The 14,442-nt window shown below is 43.7% G+C and overlaps 1 protein-coding gene and 2 non-coding genes across 5 annotated transcripts in view; 1 reads left to right on the forward strand and 2 right to left on the reverse strand.

The window, feature by feature from the left end:
- The window catches only part of MDM4 (MDM4 regulator of p53), a 49,318-nt gene extending 46,336 nt beyond the window's left edge, over positions 1-2,982 (reverse strand). For all 3 annotated transcript variants that reach the window (XM_038749477.1, XM_038749476.1, XM_038749475.1), the window contains exon 1: positions 2,931-2,982. The gene's annotated coding sequence lies outside the window, so the exon portion shown is untranslated. The remainder of the gene's footprint in view (positions 1-2,930) is intronic.
- A 6,542-nt stretch (positions 2,983-9,524) lies between these two features.
- TRNAK-UUU lies at positions 9,525-9,597 on the forward strand. Its single transcript has one exon. It is a non-coding gene; the product is annotated as a tRNA-Lys (tRNA).
- A 4,480-nt stretch (positions 9,598-14,077) lies between these two features.
- On the reverse strand, positions 14,078-14,150 carry TRNAK-UUU. Its single transcript has one exon. It is a non-coding gene; the product is annotated as a tRNA-Lys (tRNA).
- Positions 14,151-14,442: the final 292 nt, after the last annotated feature.

The following is a 14,442-nucleotide window of genomic DNA, read 5'->3' on the forward strand; positions in this document are numbered from 1 at the left end:
ATTCATCATCATCAATCGTATTTATTGAGCGCTTACTACGTGCAGAGCACTGTACTAAGCGCTTGGGAAGTACAAATTGGCAACATACAGAGACAGTCCCTACCCAACAGTGGGCTCACAGTCTAAAAGGGGGAGACAGAGAACAAAACCAAACATACTAACAAAATAAAATAATTGATTGATTGAGGTAGATTTAATATAATCAGGTCCCACATGGGGCTCACGGTTGAAGTAGGAGGGAAAGCTGGTATTGAATCCCCAATTTGCAGATGAGGGAACTGAAACACAGAGAACTGAAATATCTTGCCACATAGAGACGGTCCCTACCCATCAGCGGGTTCACAGTCTAGAAGGGGGAGGCAGACAACAAAACCAAACATATTAACAAAAGAAAATAAATAGAATAGATATGTACAAGTAAAATAAGTAAATAAATAGAGCAATAAATCCGTTCAAACATATATGCAGGTTAAGACTGTGAGCCCCACGTGGGGCAATCTGATCGCCTTGTATTCCCCCTCAGCATTTAGAACAGTGCCTTGCACACAGTAAGCGCTTAACAGAGAAGCAGCGTTTATCAGTGGAAAGAGCCCGGGCTTTGGAGTCAGAGGTCATGGGTTCAAATCCCGCCTCCGCCACTTGTCAGCTGGGTGACTTTGGGCAAGTCACTTCACTTCTCTGTGCCTTAATTCCCTCATCTGTAAAATGGGGATGACAAGTGGGACAACCTGATCACCTTGTATATCCCCTCTGCGTTTAGAACAGTGCCTTGCACATAGTAAGTGCTTAACAGAGAAGCAGCGTGGCTCTGTGGAAAGAGCCCGGGCTTTGGAGTCGGAGGTCATGGGTTCAAATCCCGCCTCCGCCACTTAGCTGTGTGACTTTGGGCAAGTTACTTCACTTTTCTGTGCCTTGGTTCCCTCATCTGTAAAATGGGGATGAAGACTGTGAGCCCCACGTGGGACAACCTGATCGCCTTGTATCCCCCCCCAGCGCTTAGAACAGTGCTTTGCACATTGTAAGCACTTAAGAGAGAAGCAGCGTGGCTCAGTGGAGAGAGCCCGGGCTTTGGAGTCAGAGGTCATGGGTTCAAATCCCGCCTCCGCCACTTGTCAGCTGTGTGACTTTGGGGAAGTCACTTCACTTCTCTGGGCCTCAGTTCCCTCATCTGTAAAATGGGGATGAAGACTGTGAGCCCCACGTGGGACAAGCTGATCGCCTTGTATCCCCCCTCAGCGCTTAGAACAGTGCTTTGCACACAGTAAGCGCTTAACAGAGAAGCAGCGTGGCTCAGTGGAAAGAGCCCGGGCTTTGGAGTCGGAGGTCATGCGTTCAAATGCCGGCTCCGCCACTCAATCAATCAATCAATCGTATTTAATGAGCGCTTACTGTGTGCAGAGCACTGCACTAAGCGCTTGGGACTCAGCTGTGTGACTTTGGGCAAGTCATTTCACTTCTCTGGGCCTTAGTTCCCTCATCTGTCAAATGGGGATTACGACTGTGAGCCCCGTGTGGGACAACCTGATAGCCTTGTATCCCCCCCAGCGCTTAGAACACAGCTTAGCACATAGTAAGCGCTTAACAGAGAAACAGCGTGGCTCAGTGGAAAGAGCCCGGGCTTGGGAGTCAGAGGTCATGGGTTCAAATCCCGGCTCCTCCAATTATCAGCTGTGTGACTTTGGGCAAGTCACTTCACTTCTCTGGGCCTCAGTTCCCTCATCAGGAAAATGAGAAGCAGCGTTGCTCAGTGGAAAGAGCCCGGGCTTGAGAGTCACAGGTCACGGGTTCAAATCCCGCCCCCGCCACTTGTCAGCTATGTGACTTTGGGCAAGTTACTTCACTTCTCTGGGCCTTAGTTCCCTCATCTGTAAAATGAGAAGCAGCGTGGCTCAGTGGAAAGAGCCCGGGCTTGGGAGTCCGAGGTCATGGGTTCAAATCCCGCCCCCGCCACTTGTCAGCTGTGTGACTTTGGGCAAGTCACTTCACTTCTCTGGGCCTCAGTTCCCTCATCCGTAAAATGAGAAGCATTGTGGCTCAGTGGCCAGAGCCCGGGCTTGGGAGTCAGAGGTCACGGGTTCAAATCCTGCCCCCGCCACTTGTCAGCCGTGTGACTTTGGGCAAGTTACGTCACTTCTCTGTACCTTAGTTCCCTCATCTGTAAAATGAGAAGCAGCGTGGCTCAGTGGACAGAGCCCGGGCTTGGGAGTCAGAGGTCACGGGTTCAAATCCCGCCTCCGCCACTTGTCAGCTGGGTGACTTTGGGCAAGTCACTTCACTTCTCTGGGCCTCACTTCCCTCATCTGTAAAATGAGAAGCAGCGTGGCTCAGTGGAAAGAGCCCGGGCTTGGGAGTCCGAGGTCATGGGTTCAAATCTCGGCTCCGCCAATTATCAGCTGTGTGACTTTGGGCAAGTCACTTCACTTCTCTGGGCCTCAGTTCCCTCATCTGTAAAATGAGAAGCAGCGTGGCTCAGTGGAAAGAGCCCGGGCTTGGGAGTCAGAGGTCACGGGTTCAAATCCTGCCCCCGCCACTTGTCAGCTGTGTGACTTTGGGCAAGTTACGTCACTTCTCTGGGCCTTAGTTCCCTCATCTGTAAAATGAGAAGCAGCGTGGCTCAGTGGAAAGAGCCCGGGCTTGGGAGTCCGAGGTCACGGGTTCAAATCCCGACTCCGCCACTTGTCAGCTGGGTGACTTTGGGCAAGTCACTTCACTTCTCTGGGCCTCAGCTGTAAAATGAGAAGCAGCGTGGCTCTGGGCCTCAGTTACCTCACCTGTAAAATGGGGATGAAGACTGTGAGCCCCACGTGGGACAACCTGATCGCCTTGTATACCCCCCCCCCCAGCGCTTAGAACAGTGCTTGGCACATAGTAAGCGCTTAACAAACACCATCATCATTATGACTATTATTATTGTTATTATTAATAAATACCATCGTCACTAGAGAAGGGTCGTGGGCGGTACTGGCAGGCAGGCAGGCAGGCGGCGTGTCTCCGGGCGGGGGCGGCGGGGGGCGTCGGGGGCGTCGGCTCCCCCTCGCCCCTAAGGCCGCGCCATGTCCCGCGCTGGCGCCGCCCGTCCCGGAGCGGCCCCCTCACAGGCCCCCTCACCGCCCCCTCGGCCGCCGCCTCGCGCGGCCATCTTCCGCGGCGGCCCACCGGGACGACACTTCCGCCCCCCCAACATGGCCGCACGACCGCTTCCGGCCACAGAGGCGCCCCGCGGCCGGCGGATAGAGCGGACCCGCCTCTTCTTCCGCCTCTCCGGACCATAGAGGAGAGGCGCGCCTGCGCTCTTTCTCTCTCCAGCTCCCCTCTCTCCCCCCCATTCATTCATTCATTCATTCATTCATTCATTCATTCATACTGATTGAGCGCTTACTGTGTGCAGAACACTGTACTAAGCGCTTGGGAAGTACAATCATCATCATCATCAATCACATCTATTGAGCGCTTACTGTGTGCAGAGCACTGTACTAAGCGCTTGGGAAGTACAAGTTGGCAACATACAGAGACGGTCTCTACCACCATCGGGCTCCCCCTCCCCCCCTCTCTCTTTCTCCTTTTCCCTCTCTCCCTTTCCCCCTCCCTCCATCCCTCCCTCTCTGTCCCCTCCCTCCCTCTCTGTCCCCCTCCGTCCCTCCCTCTCTCCCCCATCCCCCCTCCCTCTCCCCCTCCAGCCTCCATCCCCCCTCTCTCTCCCCTCCCTGTCTCTCTCTCTCTCTCTCTCCCCCTCCCTCCCTGCCTGCCCCCTCCCTGTCTCTCTCTCTCCCTCCCTCCCTCCCTGTCTCTCTCTCCCCCTCCCTCTCTCTCTCCCCCCTCCCTGTCTCGCTCTCTCCCCTTCCTGTCTCTTTTTCTCTCTCCCCTCCCTGTCTCTCCCCCTCCCTCTCTCCCTCCCTCTCCCTCTCCCTCCCTCTCCCTCTCCCTCCCTTTCTCCCTCCCCCTCTCCCCCTCTCTCCCTTCCTCTCTGTCTCTGTCTCTCTCTCCCCCGTCTCTCTCTCCCTCCCTCTCTCTCCCTCCTCCCTCTCTCTCTCTCTACCTCCTCCCTCCCTCTCTCTCCCTCCTCCCTCCCTCTCTCTCTCCCTCTCCCCTCCCTCTCTCCCTCTCCCCTCCCTTTCTCCCTCTCTCTCTCTCTCCCTCTCCCTCTCCCTCCCTCCCTCTCCCTCTCTCCCTCTCCCCCTCCCTCTCCCTCCCTCCCCCTCCCTCTCTCCCTCTCTCCCTCTCCCCCCTCCCCCTCCCTCCCTCCCCCTCCCCCTCCCTCTCTCCCTGTCCCCCCCTCCCTCCCTCTCCCTCCCTCTCCCTCCCTCTCCCTCCCTCTCCCCCCTCCCCCCTCCCTCCCTCTCCTCCCTCCCCCCTCCCTCCCTCTCCCTCCCTCCCCCTCCCTCTCTCCCTCCCCCTCCCTCTCCCTCCCTCCCTCCCCCTCTCCCTCTCCCCCCTCCCTCTCCCTCTCCTTCTCCCTCCCTCTCCCCCTCTCCCCTCCCTTTCTCCCACTCTCCCTCCCTCTCCCTCCCTCCCCCTCCCTCCCTCCCTCTCCCCTCCCTTTCTCCCTCTCTCTCTCTCTCCCTCTCCCTCTCCCTCCCTCCCTCCTCCTCCCTCCCTCTCCCTCCCTCCCTCTCTCTCTCTCCCTCTCCCTCTCTCTCCCTCCCTCTCTCTCTCTCCCTCCCTCTCCCTCCCTCCCTCTCTCTCTCTCCCTCCCTCCCTCTCTCTCTCCCTCCCTCTCTCCCTCTCCCTCTCCCTCTCCCTCTGCAAGCCCTACTGAATAAGAATCATTCTTATGGCTCACCTCCTCCAGGAGGTCTTCCCAGACTAAATCCCTCTTCCTCAGCACCCCCTCTCCCCCACTCTGCTCTGCCCTCCTCCCCGGAGGGGAAGAGAGGCATTGGTATAAATAAATAAAATAATTAAATTACAGATATGTGCATTAGTGCTATGGGGCTGAGGAAGGGGTGAAAACAGGATATAAATGGTACTGCAGGAGGACCTGAGTTCTAATCCAATCAGTGAACCAGGGGCATTTATTGAGTGCTTACTATGTGTAGAGCACTGTACTAAGTGCTTGGAAGCATACAATGTAATAGAATTGGTAGACATGTTTCCTAATAATAATAAGGATAATGGTATTTGTTAAGCTCTTACTATGTGCCAAGCACTGTTCTAAGCACTGGGGTAGATTCAAGGTAATCAGGTTGTCCCACGTTGGGCTCACAGTCTTAATCCCCATTTTACAGATGAGGTAACTGAGGCACAGAGAAATAATAATAACGATGGCATTTATCGAGCGCTTACTATGTGCAAAGCACTGTTCAAATCACTGGGGAGGATACAAGGTGATCAGGTTGTCCCACGGGGGGCTCACAGTCTTCATCCCCATTTTACAGATGAGGTAACTGAGGCACAGAGAAATAATAACAACGATGGCATTTATTGAGCGCTTACTATGTGCAAAGCACTGTTCTAAGCGCTGAGGAGGCTACAAGGTGATCAGGTTGTCCCACGGGGGGCTCACAGTCTTCATCCCCCTTTTCCAGATGAGGGAACTGAGGCACAGAGAAGTTAAGTGACTTGCCCAAGGTCACACAGCCGACAATTGGCGGAGCTGGGATTTGACCCCATGACCTCTGATTTGACTTGCCCAAGGTCACACAGATGACAAGTGGTGGAGCTAGGATTAGAACTCAGGTCTTCCGACTCCCAAGACCGTGTTCTTTCCACTAAACCACGATGCTTCTCCCGTATATATATGCATGTATGTATATATATGCTTCTCCTGTAAATATGTGTGTATGTAATAATAATAATAATAATAATGATGATGGCATTTATTAAGCACTTACTATGTGCAAGGCACTGTTCTAAGCGCTGGGAGAGATACACGGTGATGTACATCTGTACATATCTATAATTCTATTTATATTAATGATGTGTATATATCTATAATTCTATTTGTTTATATCAATGTTTTTGATATAACATCCCCCATCTTACCTCCTTCCCTTCCCCACAGCACCTGTATATATGTATATATGTTTGTACATATTTATTACTCTATTTATTTATTTATTTAACCTGTACATATCTATTCTATTTATTTTATTTTGTTAGTATGTTTGGTTTTGTTCTCCATCTCCCCCTTTTAGACTGTGAGCCCACTGTTGGGTACGGACTGTATATGTTGCCAACTTGTACTTCCCAAGCGCTTAGTACAGTGCTCTGCACAAAGTAAGCGCTCAATAAATTCGATTGATTGATTGATTGATTGATGCCTGTTAACTTGTTTTGATATCTGTCTCCCCCCTTCTAGACTGTGAGCCCATTGTGGGCAGGGGCTGTCTCTCTTTGTTGCTGAATTGTACTTTCCAAGCGTTTAGCACAGTACTCTGCACACAGTAAGCGCTCAATAAATACGATCGAATGAATGAATCAACAGCCAGAAAGGGGGTTTAATTTCCCTTTTTAAATGAGGGGTGGGGGCCCGAAGAGGCAACGAAGGTGACCTCCCGTAAAAAGCATCTTCAGGAGGCCTCACAATAGTGAAAAATAAGAATAAAAACCCTTCTTAAGCAATAACAGCCCACGCCTGGATAGCAGGAAGAGCGGAATTGGCCGAATTAATAATGATAATAATAATAGTAATAATGATAATAATAGTAATAATAATAATAATAATAGTAATAATAATAATAATAGGACTTTTTTAGCGCTATGTGCCAAGCACTATTCTAAGCACTGGAGTAGATCATCATCATCATCATCAATCGTATTTATTGAGCACTTACTATATGCAGAGCACTGTACTAAGCGCTTGGGAAGTACAAATTGGCAACATATAGAGACAGTCCCTACCCAACAGTGGGCTCACAGTCTAAAAGGGGGAGACAGAGAACAAAACCAAACGTACTAACAAAATAAAATAAATAGAATAGATGTGTACAAATGCAATAAATAAATAAATAGAGTAATAAATATGTACAAACATATATACATATATACAGGTGCTGTGGGGAAGGGAAGGAGGTAAGATGGGGGGAGTAGATACAAGGTAATCAGGTTATCCCACGTAGGGCTCACAGTCTTCATGATGATGATGGTATTTGTTAAGCGCTTACTATGTGCCAAGCACTGTTCTAAGCGCTGGGGCAGATACAAGGCCATCAGGTTGTCCCTCGTTGTCCCTCAGCGCTTACTGGGTGCAGAGCACTGTACTAAGCGCTTGGACAGTACAATTCAGCAACAGAGACAGTGCTTAACAGTGCTTGACACAGAGTAAGCGCTAAACAAATGCCATCATTATTATTATTCTCTGGGATTGTTACCTCATCTGTAAAATGGGAATTAAAACTGTGAACCTTACGTGGGACAGCCTGATTACCTTGTATCTACCCCAGCGCTTAGAACAGTGCTTGGCACATAGTAAGTGCTTAACAAATACCATTATTATTATTATCATTATTATTATCTGTAAAATGGGGGTGAAGACTGTGAGCCCCGCGTGGGACAACCTGATTATCCGGCGCTTAGAACAGTGCTTTGCACATAGTAAGTGCTTAATAAATGCCATTATTATTATTATTATTATCATTGTATCTACCCCAGCGCTTAGAACAGTGCTTGGCACATAGTAAGCGCTTAATACCATTATCATTATTATTATTATTATTATTATCTGTAAAATGGGGGTGAAGACTGTGAGCCCCGCTTAGGACAACCTGATTACCCAGCGCTTAGAACAGTACTTTGCACATAGTAAGCGCTTAATAAATGCCATTATTATTATTATTATTATTGTTATTGTATCTACCCCAGCGCTTAGAACAGTGCTTGACACATAGTAAGCGCTAAACAAATACCATCATTATTATTATTCTCTGGGACTGTTACCTCATCTGTAAAATGGGAATTAACCTGTGAGCCTCACGTGGGACAGCCTGATTACCTTGTATCTACCCCAGCGCTTAGAACAGTGCTTGGCACATAGCGCTTAACAAATACCATTATTGTTGTTATTATTATTATTATTATTTATTAATATTATTATCTGTAAAATGGGGGTGAAGACTGTGAGCCCCGTGTGGGACAACCTGATTACCCAGCGCTTAGAACAGTACTTTGCACATAGTAAGTGCTTAATAAATGCCATTATTATTATTATTATTGTATCTACCCCAGCTCTTAGAACAGTGATTGGCACATAGTAAGCACTTAACAAATACCATTATTATTATTATTATTATTATCTGTAAAATGGGGGTGAAGACTGTGAGCCCCATGTGGTACAACCTGATTACCCAGCGCTTAGAACAGTACTTTACACATAGTAAGCGCTTAATAAATGCCATTATTATTATTATTATTATTGTATCTACCCCAGCGCTTAGAACAGTGCTTGACACATAGTAAGCGCTAAACAAATACCATCATTATTATTATTCTCTGGGACTGTTACCTCATCTGTAAAATGGGAATTAAAACTGTGAGCCTCACGTGGGACAGCCTGATTACCTTGTATCTACCCCAGCGCTTAGAACAGTGCTTGGCACATAGTAAGCGCTTAACAAATACCAGTATTATTATTATTATTATCTGTAAAATGGGGGTGAAGACTGTGAGCCCCGCATGGGACAACCTGATTACCCGGCGCTTAGAACAGTGCTTTGCACATAGTAGGCGCTTAATAAATGTCATTATTATTATTATTATTGTATCTATCCCAGCGTTTAGAACAGTGCTTTGCACATAGTAAGCGCTTAACAAATGCCATCATCATTATTAGTAGTAGTATTATCTGTAAAATGGGGATGAAGACTGTGGGACAACCAGATTACCCAGCGCTTAGAAAGTGCTTTGCACATAGTAAGCGCTTAATAAATCCCATTATAATTATTATTATTATTATTTTATCTACCCCAGCACTTAACAAATGCCATCATCATTATTATTAGTAGTAGTAGTATTATCTACTAAAATGAGGATGAAGACTGTGGGACAACCTGATTACCCAGCGCTTAGAACAGTGCTTTGCACATAGTAAGCGCTTAATAAATGTCATTATTATTATTATTATTATGATTGTATCTACCCCAGCGCTTAGAACAGTACTCGGCACATAGTAAGCGCTTAATAGATACCATCACTATTATTATTATTATCTGTAAAATGGGGTGGCACATAGTAAGCGCTTAACAAATACCATCACTATTATTATTATTATCTGTTAAATGGGGTGGCACATAGTAAGCGCTTAACAAATACCATTACTATTTTTATTATTATTATCTGTAAAATGGGGTGGCACATAGTAATCGCTTAACAAATACCATCACTATTATTATTATTATCTGTAAAATGGGAATGAAGACTGTGAGCCCCACGTGGGACAACCTGATTACCTTGTATCTACCCCAGCGCTTAGAACAGTGCTTAACAAACACCAACGTTATTATTATTATTATTATTAAAATGAGTGGAAAAAATTAGCTGGCCTAGTGTAAGTCCTTCAGAAGAGGAAGTTGTAGAAGCCAGCACCAGGAGCCCGGATAGCTCAGTCGGTAGAGCATCAGACTTTTAATCTGAGGGTCCAGGGTTCAAGTCCCTGTTCGGGCGAACCCTCCTTTTATTTTATTTTTCTTTTAAATGTGTATTTGTTGTACTTAGGGAACACAAAATTCTCCTTCGCGAAGGATTACAATGACTACTATATGTTTAGGTTCTTTTGCAATAAAGCTGTAAGAAGTAAAGAATCCAACAATATAAATTGAATCAGGGAAGAATAACTATAAATTAGCTTAAGTCTGTAGCTCCTTGAAGCACTTACTACAGTGCTCTGCACACAGATATATTTGTACATATTTATTACTCTATTTATTTTACTTGCACATATTCTATTTATTTTGTTCTGTTAATATGTTTTGTTTTGTTGTCTGTCTCCCCCTTCCAAACTGTGAGCCCGCTGTGGGGTAGGGCCCGTCTCTCTATGTTGCCAACTTGTCCTCCCTAAGCGCTTAGTACAGTGCTCTGCACACAGAAAGCGCTCAATAAATACCATTGAATGAATGAATGAATAAATACGATTGAATGAAATTGACAAAAACATATAGCTATAAGCACACCGAGTTAAACCTACTGGAGACATTCACGTATGTGCTAGACCCTGGGGGAGGTGGGAAGAAGGCTGAAAGGTGGTGAGAAGTTTTTGAAGTAATAATAATAATAATGATGATGGCATTTATTAAGCGCTTACTATGTGCAAAGCACTGTTCTAAGCGCTGAACTAACTGAAAGCCACCTCTGCCTTCAGACAGTTCCTCTCTAGGGCAGAGGTCTGATTTTCAGGCCTGTTTTCTAAATTATCTCATTCATGACCCTTTTTATTTACATCACCTTTTTCATTCATTCATTCAAATCGTATTTATTGAGCGCTTACTGTGTGCAGAGCACTGTACTAAGCGCTTGGGAAGTCCAAGTTGGCAACATCTAGAGCCAGTCCCTGCCCAAAAGTGGGCTCACAGTCTAGAAGGGGGAGACAGATACCAAAACAAAACATATTAACAAAATAAAATAAATAGAATAGTAAATATGTACAAGTAAAATAAATACCAATCATTCCTTCATTCAATCGTATTTATTGAGCGCTTACTGTGTGCAGAGCACTGTACTAAGCGCTTGGGAAGTACAAGTTGGCACCATCTAGAGACGGTCCCTACCCAACGGCGGGTTCACAGTCTAGAAGGGGGAGACAGAACAAAACAAAACATATTAACAAAATAAAATAGAGTAGTAAATATTTACAAGTAAAATAAATAAATAAATGGAGTAATAAATATATACAAACATATAAACATATATACATTCATTCAATGGTATTTATTGAGCGCTTACTGTGTGCTGAGCACTGTACTAAGCGCTGGGGAAGTACAAGTTGGCAACTTACTGTGTGCAGAGCACTGTACTAAGCGCTTGGGAAGTCCAAGTTGGCAACATCTAGAGACGGCCCCTACCCAACAGCGGGCTCACAGTCTAGAAGGGGGGAGACAGACAACAAAACAAAACATATTAACAAAAGAAAACAAATAGAATAGTAAATATGTACAAGTAAAATTGAGTAATAAATATGTACAAACATATAAACATATATACATTCATTCATTCAATGGAATTTATTGAGCGCTCACTGTGTGCAGAACACTGTACTAAACGCTTGGGAAATACAAGCTGGCAACATATAGAGACAATCCCCACCCAACAGCGGGCTCACAGTCTAGAAGGGGGAGACAGACAACAAAACAAAACATATTAACAAAAGAAAATAAATAGAATAGTAAATATGTACAAGTAAAATAGAGTAATAAATATGTACAAACATATAAACATATATACATTCATTCATTCAGTGGTATTTATTTATTCATTCATTCATTCAATGGTATTTATTGAGCGCTTACTGTGTGCAGAGCGGTGTACTAAGGGCTTGGGAATCAATCAATCAATCAATCGTATTTATTGAGCGCTTACTGTGTGCAGAGCACTGTACTAAGCGCTTGGGAAGTCCAAGTTGGCAACATGTAGACACGGTCCTTACCCAACAGCGGGCTCACAGTCTAGAAGGGGAAGACAGACAACACAACAAAACATATTAACAAAATAAAATAAATAGAATAGTAAATATGTACAAATACAATAAATAGAGTAATAAATCTGTACAAACATATATCCAGGTGGTGTGGGGAGGGGAAGGAGGTAAGGCGGGGGGGATGGGGAGGGGAATAGGGGGAGAGGAAGGAGGGGGGCTCAGTTTGGGAAGGCCTCCAATTATCAATCAGTGGCATTTATTGCGAAGTGTCATTTATTTATCGCGAAGGATCTAATTTTTTTCCCTTCCTGAAAAATTCCGGCCTCCTCTGCAGTCCGGACAGGCCCCATAGGGGCCAACCCCTCCTACACGTTTAGTTTTAGCAACTGCGACATTTTGAAAATGGCTTAAAAACACTTTACGTCCCCCCCCCCCCTTCAAGTTATTTCTTTAATATAGTTCTATAGACAAAAAATTTAAAAAATTATATCAAAAATCTATATTAAAATCTATATATATAAAGCTATATCATCATCATCATCATCAATCGTCTTTATTGAGCGCTTACTATGTGCAGAGCACTGTACTAAGCCCTTGGGAAGTACAAATTGGCAACATCTAGAGACAGTCCCTACCCAACAGTGGGCTCACAGTCTAAAAGGGGGAGACAGAGAACAAAACCAAACATACTAACAAAATAAAATAAATAGAATAGATACGTACAAATAAATTAAATAAATAAATAAATAGAGTAAAAAAATATGTACAAACATATATACATATATACAGGTGCTGTGGGGAAAGGAGGGAGGTAAGATGGGGGGATGGAGAGGGGGAAGAGGGGGAGAGGAAGGAAGGGGTTCAGTCTGGGAAGGCCTTCTGGAGGAGGTGAGCTCTCAGCAGGGCCTATATGAAAATCTATATGAAAATCTATATTAAAAATACATATAAAAATACATACTACTTCAAGTATGTATTCAACTACCCCCCCCACTTCAAGTTATTTCTTTAATATAGTTCTATATACAAAACATTTAAAAAATTATATCAAAAAATCTATATTAAAATCTATATAAATATATATAAATCTATATTAAAAATACATATAAAAATACATATAATCCACCCCCCCGCCTTACCTCCTTCCCCTCCCCACAGCACCTGTATATATGTATATATGTTTGTATGTATTTATTACTGTATTTATTTATTTATTTTATTTGTACATATTTATTCTTTTTATTTTGTTAATATGTTTTGTTGTGTTGTCTGTCTCCCCCTTCTAGACCGTGATCCGCTGGTGGGTAGGGACCGTCTCTATATGTTGCCAACTTGTACTTCCCAAGTGCTTAGTACAGTGCTCTGCACACGGTAAGCGCTCAATAAATGCCATTGAATGAATAAATGAATGAATGTATATATGTTTATATGTTTGTACATATTTATTACTCCATTTATTTATTTTACTTGTACATATTTACTATTCTATTTATTTTATTTTGTTAATGTGTCCTGCTTTGTTCTCTGTCTCCCCCTTCTAGACTGTGAGCCCACTGTTGGGTAGGGGCCGTCTCTAGATGTTGCCAACTTGGACTTCCCAAGCGCTTAGTACAGTGCTCTGCACACAGTAAGCGCTCAATAAATACCATTGAATGAATGAATGAATGAATGAATATATGTTTATATGTTTGTACATATTTATTACTCCATTTATTTATTTTACTTGTACATATTTACTATTCTATTTATTTCCTTTTGTTAATATGTGTTGTTTTGTTCTTCGTCTTCCCCTTCTAGACTGTGAGCCCACTGTTGGGTAGGGACCGTCTCTAGATGTTGCCAACTTGGACTTCCCAAGCGCTTAGTACGGTGCTCTGCACACAGTAAGCGCTCATTGAATACGACTGAATGAATGAATACAAAAATGCATATAAAAACTATATGTAAAAAATACATATAAAACACATAGAAGCGATATGTGTTTAAATACGATTAAATACGATTAAATAAATACGATTGATATAAAAATACATGTAAAATGCGTAGAAAATACATGCAAAAATACATATAAAACACATAAAAACACATATAAAAATACATATTAAAAATACATATGAAAATGCCTATAAAAACATATAACACATATAAAAACACATAAAACACATATAAAAACGTAAAAACCACATAAAACACATATTAAAACACATATTAAAACATATAAAAACACATAAAAACACATTAAAAGCACATAAAAAACGCATTAAAACACCTATAAAAACACATAAAAACCATATAAAAAAACACATTAAAAAACCATATTAAAAAACACATTAAAAAACCATATAAAAAACACATTTAAAAACCATATAAGAAGCACATTTTAAAACCATATAAAAAACGCATTAAAAAACCATATAAAAAAACACATTTTAAAACCATATAAAAAACACATTAAAAAACCATATAAAAAAACATTTAAAAACCATATAAAAAAACACATTTAAAAAAAAACTTCGCCCGAACAGGGACTTGAACCCTGGACCCTCAGATTAAAAGTCTGATGCTCTACCGACTGAGCTATCCGGGCGCTCTAAAAGTGGCGTCTTCTAGACTTTATTTCATGCAGTACTGTTGGGTGTGTGTTCATTCAATCGTATTTATTGAGCGCTTATTGTGTGCAGAGCACTGTACTAAGCGCTTGGGAAGTCCAAGTTGGCAACATCTAGAGACGGGCCCTACCCAACAGGGGGCTCACAGTCTATCATTAATAATAATAATAATAATAATAATGGCATTTATTAAGCGCTTACTATGTGCAATTCATTCATTCAATCGTATTTATTGAGCGTTTACTGTGTGCGGAGCACTGGACTAAGCGC

This window comes from Tachyglossus aculeatus, chromosome 7 (genome assembly GCF_015852505.1).
Source record: "Tachyglossus aculeatus isolate mTacAcu1 chromosome 7, mTacAcu1.pri, whole genome shotgun sequence".
NCBI lineage: Eukaryota > Metazoa > Chordata > Mammalia > Monotremata > Tachyglossidae > Tachyglossus > Tachyglossus aculeatus.